Source organism: Pavona decussata, unplaced genomic scaffold, assembly GCF_977016875.1.
Source record: "Pavona decussata unplaced genomic scaffold, jaPavDecu1.1 SCAFFOLD_21, whole genome shotgun sequence".
NCBI lineage: Eukaryota > Metazoa > Cnidaria > Anthozoa > Scleractinia > Agariciidae > Pavona > Pavona decussata.
This window is the reverse complement of record NW_028145444.1, coordinates 4,231,661-4,238,218: the sequence shown is the minus strand read 5'-3', so window position 1 is coordinate 4,238,218 and position 6,558 is coordinate 4,231,661. Positions and strand designations below refer to the sequence as shown.

At 38.5% G+C, this 6,558-nt stretch overlaps 1 pseudogene; it reads left to right on the top strand.

The window, feature by feature from the left end:
* Nucleotides 1-2,392: 2,392 nt before the first annotated feature.
* On the top strand, nt 2,393-3,419 carry LOC146486325 (QRFP-like peptide receptor; annotated as a pseudogene).
* Nucleotides 3,420-6,558: the final 3,139 nt, after the last annotated feature.

Here is a 6,558-nt window from a genome sequence, read left to right as displayed (position 1 = left end):
GAGCGAAGCTTACCGACTCTGGGTTCGTTTAGATTTTAGAAGGACGCTGACAATGCTGGAAACCTGTTGTGAAAACAATTTACTTTTTAATACATGTATTCGCAGACCAGCTTTTGGCAACTCTTTTATTGTTGTTTATTTTAAACCATTGTGGTCTTCTGTAAAAGGACTATAACGCAATTATAGGTAAGTACGTGCTAATTTATTCATTCTTCGGTGTGCTTGCAATTCATTCTTGTCGGCTGGTTAATGAATAAAAAAGGTGTGAGTGATCGTTGACTAGAGAAAATGACGTTGTGTAATAAAATAAATAGGTACACTGGCCTTGATACCTCGATTTAAGGGTATAAAAACGTAACAACAGCTCTTAAAAATCTATGGCATTATCAGGAAATGAAACAGTTCTGAGAACATTACAATAAGAAACACCTGCTATTTCACTTAACGTTTGTTTGAAGAACACCTTCCGAACTAATTAGTTGTTATTAAAAAGTAGCTTATCATAAAAAGGGAATTCCACATGTTTGATTGGTTTAGCGGCCATGGTATAAATACCGTGCAAATACGGTAAGAGTACGCATATTTGAAAAAGAAAATATTACCAAAATTAGCAAGATATAGGGATTCGTTCGTGTTGTTTTTAATAAAACAGTTATGCTATTAGCGTTTGTTCGATACAAGTATCATCTCGTATCCAATGCACGCTGGTAGAGTAATTGTTAAATATGACAGTTGACTCCAGCAAGACAGCGAGAAGGGGGTGGGGGTGGGAGAGAGAGAGAGACACTCAACATAATTTTTTTTTCAGGGAGGCTCCGCCCCGAGATCCAAACCCTTATCCTTTTATATAACATTTTTGACAGAAAAGGTAACCCTTTTGCAGTGCTGTAAAACCTTTTATATAAGGCCTAACAAACTAGACCTAGCCCTAACAAAATACCCCAATAAAACAACTCCCCAAGAAAACAACGTCAACACGTAAACCCCCGACAGAGTATCATTGATGGTCCTTCCTTGGAAAAACAAGAAATCTGCACCTGCCCTACCCACCTCTCCCCAACGCTAGGGAAACAAGACAGGCCCTGGGCGCGAGAGGCCTGGGCTCCCCTTATTAATTTTCTTTGTTTCCAAGCTTGGGAGGGCTTCGTAAGTCGGTCAGTGGGCGGCAACGCCAACGAATTTCAACTTGTTCAAGTTGTACAAAAACGCCATCTGCCCAGGATCCAACTTGGTAGGAGTGGCCAGTGTTCAAGTTAAACAAGGGGGGAATGAAAAATTAATTGTTGTGTGCTCTCGTTTTCCACAAAACTTTGAATTTGGTTCATTCACGTCGTTGTTTTCCAGCAAGAGAAATGTACCAAGACTTAAAACGCACGTGCAGAGTGATTGTTTTTCCTCGTCAAACCTAATTTTTTAGGGTGTTGTCGTCGCGGTTGTTGTCGTCGTAGCTTTCAAATTAGCGACCTTAAGATTTGACTACGAGTACAAGATTGAGTACGAGTAAGACTTTTTAAATTTGGTTTACGTGGTTTAGATAATCTCTTCTCAAACTCATTAACAATTCATCAAGGGAAAACAAAGAAAATAACAACCGTGACTGTGGTTTGGATATGTGATCCTAATTACCATAAAATTTTGCCAACTTTAGCCTTGAATTTCTCAAAGAATTATTGATCGTTTGAGAAGCCATTTCAAACACTCGAAAGTATGTTTAATCGGCTGCGCCTCGTTTTTTCAACCTACTTCTCAGTGTTTGGATATCTGATGAAACACACCTTCTCGTGTTTGATATATTACTTTCACACCAATCTTGTTTCTAGTATCTCCTTATCTGCTGGAGAAAAACGGAAAAGAGCGAGACTTATGAGGATGTGACTGATTTGAAATTTGAAAGTCATACTCCATCAATTCTACAAGTACCTTAATGATAACGGTCTTTTAGCTAATTGTCAATCTGGCCGTTCAGATCTCTTCATAGTGCACTAACAACTTTGCTAGAAGCTACCAACAGCTCGTCTGTCAATATAGATAATGGTTTCATCTTAAAGAAGGCTTTTGACACGATAGAACATAAGATCCTTTTAAGCAAGTTAGTCAACTACCGAGTTTATGGTAATGATGACTGTTGTGAACGTTGGTATTTAGTATAAGAGAAAAAAAAAATTAAACACCGTATACTAATAAGGAGGAGGCTTTATCGGATTTTAAAACCACTGCACGTGATGTTTTATCGACCATTTGATAGGTCAATGGGCTTATGAATTATTAATTAGTTTTTGAAAGATTGTTCAATACACAGACTTGCATGCTTGTCGTTAAACAACAATTTTTTTTATTTCAGTTCTAGGAATGTCAACTCAATAGCTCCGTTTAATGCTGTTGGAGTAGTACCATGGATGATTCGCTTAAGAATTCAACGAACCCAAACTCAACTGGAGTCAAATGCATGTCATTCACAAAAGATGAGACTATGGATATAAAGCTGGTCAAAGCAGCTTGTTACTCTATCATAATGCTGATTTCACTGATTGGAAATTCTTCACTCATCGCCATCGTTGCCAGATACAAACACACGCAAACAACTACCAACTTGCTAATCGCAAATATGGCCATCTCAGATTTAATGGTATCGGCATTCGCCGTTCCGCGAGAGCTAGCGCAAATCTTCACCGGCGTGCAAAGATGGCTGATTGACGGGACTGCTGGAGTCATTCTATGCAAACTTGTTTATTTCTTCCAAGACATTTCCACCGCTGTGTCGATTCAAAGTATCTTGTTCATCACTGTAGATAGGTATGCTGGAGTGGTTCAGCCATATCGAGAACCCATCATAACACCAAGACGGAGACGACTCCTTATTCCACTAATATGGTTAATAGCTATGGGTCTACACGGCAATTACTTTTACACAGTGCGTCTCAAACAAGTCAATAACATACGATACTGCATCTTCAGCTGGGAACCCGCGTTTGACAGTCTACTTCGTGGCGATATCAGTTATCTTAATTGTCATCCCCTTGGCGGTCATTACGGTTTTATATTCACTCATTTTCAGGTCTATACTAAAACAGAGATTATTTTGGAAAACAGTGTCCTCATTCAGAAGGCAAAGGCGAAAAGAAGACACTAAGATCATTAAGAAAATTCTGGCCATCATAGTTTTATTTGTTATGTGTATACTTCCTATAGATATCACTGGATTGTTACACCTTTTTGCGTGGCAGGCGAAAATTCCTTGTGGAATAGACCATTGGAACTTTGCAGTCAAGTTTATATTTTACTCCAACGCATCACTTAATCCATGCATTTATTTTCTTCTGAATGAAAGATATCGTCAGAGCCTTTGGAATCTTCTAAAATGTCGGGATTCCCAACCAGAGAGCCAAGCGAGGATGTACGACATGGCCCTACGAATATAAAGTAAACAAGTTTCAATTCATGTGGAATCGTTCACGAATTTATTTGTAGGGTTGAGTCAAAGTTAAACAATGGTTCCTCTTCGGAAATAAAATGATTTACGGAGGTTTTTCTTGGGATTTTGTGAACAGTTGTCATATTCGAATCACTAGCAAGTCTACCATTTTAAAAGAGCCATAACATAGCTTTCAGGTCATATCCGTTTGGAAAGGATTCCGAATCAAATTAATTTTCTCCTTCGATAATTGGTGAAATAATGTATGCAAATTTTATTGTCTCCTTTTCAGCCTTTTGGGAAGAGCAGCATGCTATCTGCCTTTTCTGAGATATTTGTGATATGTGCGCTTCTGAATGATAAATCATTCATTTAATTGTACAGTATTGTTATTCAACTTCCTTCCGAGACTGGCGCACATTTATAACAGTTGATCTTGTAAAAAGCACCCTTAGCTTGTTTAGCGCTAAAGTGAGTTCATCCGTGTAAAGTAAAATTATTTATATTTGAACTGGGGCCGTTACTATTAGTCTTGTGGTTCGAACCAACCATGCTGGTAAATAAAAGCAACCATTTCATTGAATTTATTTCTCTACTCAGACTTATTCAGGAATAATCTTTGTAGCGGAGCTCTCGCGCACGCCGCAGGCGCGCGCAGCGGAGCCCCATAGCTAAGAGAATTTGGTAACCCGTGAATGCGAGAAATTTGGGTTTGGATATGACGTCATTTCTGTCCATCCGACCGTCCGACCGTCCGTACGCAATCCCACAATGCTAATGCGCCCGTGTTTGTTTGGCGGGAAGAAATGAATAAAGAAATGCTAAAGAACAAAAAGCACAAAGACAATTTATACGTATTTGTTGGATATGTTGACAAACGTGGAAAGAAGAGAAAGAGAGAGAAAAAGAAAACAAAAAAGCGGGGACGATCAAGCAAAGTTGAACGTGGAAGAGAGCGACGGATAGCAAGTTAGAGCAGGTCGACCGGAAAAGAAAAGTAAGCTTAAGTTTAAAGAAACCTCACATTTGCCTATATCACCCGTTCGTGATCAGTTATGGTAACTTTTAGAACTCTAAAATAGCTTTGCATAGACACTTTAATCGCTATTGATACCAGCAATATTCGAGAAGTTAATTTTGAAAAATTTGTTTCCTGGCCGTGGGTTTTTTCGTTCGCAGCGCACGGCCCTTAAGCTTATAAATGTGTTTGTAAACAAACACAAGTTTCAAAGCTCTGAAATAATTGTACCAAACACCAAAGAGTACGTTTCGGTATTCTCCTTTTCTTAAACTTAGAGACTAGAATTATTACTAATTAAGAGCAGGATTGACACAGTTTTTAATATCCAATAATTTTTCGCCGGGAGCTAACTTGCTCTCGCAAAAAATACCATGTTTACGTGATTACGACGGCCGTTTCAACAAATCATTTGCAAACCAAAAAGGTTTCTTCCCGGAGAAAACTCGATAACTTTCCTTTTTGTTACGTGTTTCAAGCTTTACACAGATATTTTAATCGTTTATTAAATTTTCGATACCATCGATATTCGTGTCGAAATTAATTTTTGAACATTTTGTTTCGTGGCCCGGTTTTTTTCATTCGCACCTTACGGCATTCATGCGTTTGTAAACACACATAAGTTTAAAAGCTCTGAAATAATTCTACCAAACACCAGAGACTATTTTCCCGTATTCTCCATTTGTTAACGTTTATTTAGAGACTAGAATTATTACTATAGGACCAGAATTGACACAGTTTTGGATTTCCAAACATTTTCCCCCGGGAGCTAACTTGCTCTCGCAGAAAATGTCATGTTTACGTGATTCCGACGGCCGTTTACAGATCATTTGTAAACGAAAATGCTTTCTTCCAGGCAATAATCGATAATTTTATTTATGTTATGTGTTTAAAACTTTACGCAGATGCTTTTATCGTTTATTAAATTCTCGATACCATCGATATTTGTTTAGAAATTAATTTTTGTACAATATTGTTTCGTGGCCGTGTTTTTTTCATTCACACCACACGGCTCTCATGCGTTTGTAAACAGACACAAGTTTAAAAGCTCTGAAATAATTCTACCATACACCAAAGACTATTTTCCCTTATTTTCCATTTGGTTGACGAGACTAGAATTATTACTATAGGAGCAGAATTGACACAGTTTTGAATTTCCAAACATTTTCCCCCGGGCCGGTAACTTGCTCTTACACAAAAAAATATTATCATGACGTTTAATTCGACGGCCACTTACAAATCATTTGTAAACGAAAATTCTTTCTTCCAGTACATGTATTTCCTTAGATTGGTTCTCGCAACCGTTAAACAGAGATCTCGACTCGTCTTGAAGAGATGGGGAAAACCACCTGAGAAAATCCGAGCTCGCACTGAAGTGCCTCGAGAAATTTTAGCTATCTGGCAGACAAAAAGATAGACGGAACTCGTACAAAGTAATTGTTCTCAGAAACATCAGATCTAGAGCCGCTTGAAAAACCGTTTAGTTTCATAAAAGATCCAGAGTTCTTGCAAGCAACAAGGCACTAGATGCGTTTGTCAAAACACTGAGGAAAGATCGTGAAATTGCTTGCGTAGTAAACAAAGAAACACTCACCCGAGAAATCGTTGAAAAGCATTTCCAGTCTTTCAGCTCGGCCCAGCTGACACAACAAATCCTTCGCAGCTTCAAAATACTGCTTGGCTTTAGCTTTTGGTGCTAGAAATTTGTAGAAAATCTTACCGCAGCGATTGGCGCACAAGACGAGTACTCAAATTTTTACTGAGCTTGATGCAAAACGCTCTCGATTTCATTCAAACTTGAACAAAGCTGCCACTTTCATTCATGCCGGTCCGCGCGCGGGAAAATGTTACAAGTTTCTTTTTTTTTTGACAAATAAAGTTCAGCTTTTAATCTATAGCTATAAATCTGTGCTTTGTCATCAATGTGTTGAATAAAAAAACAATTATCCTGCTCAATCTTGCGGAATATCGCCTGATTTTAGCCAACTCGGCCTACGGCCTCGTCGGCTAAGTATCAGGCGATACTTGTTCCGCGCGATTTCGCAGGATAATTGCTAATTGTAAGAAGAAGTAGCGAGTTGAAAGCACTTGCATGGTCGCCATGACTGATTTCAGTTTCTCAACTGAC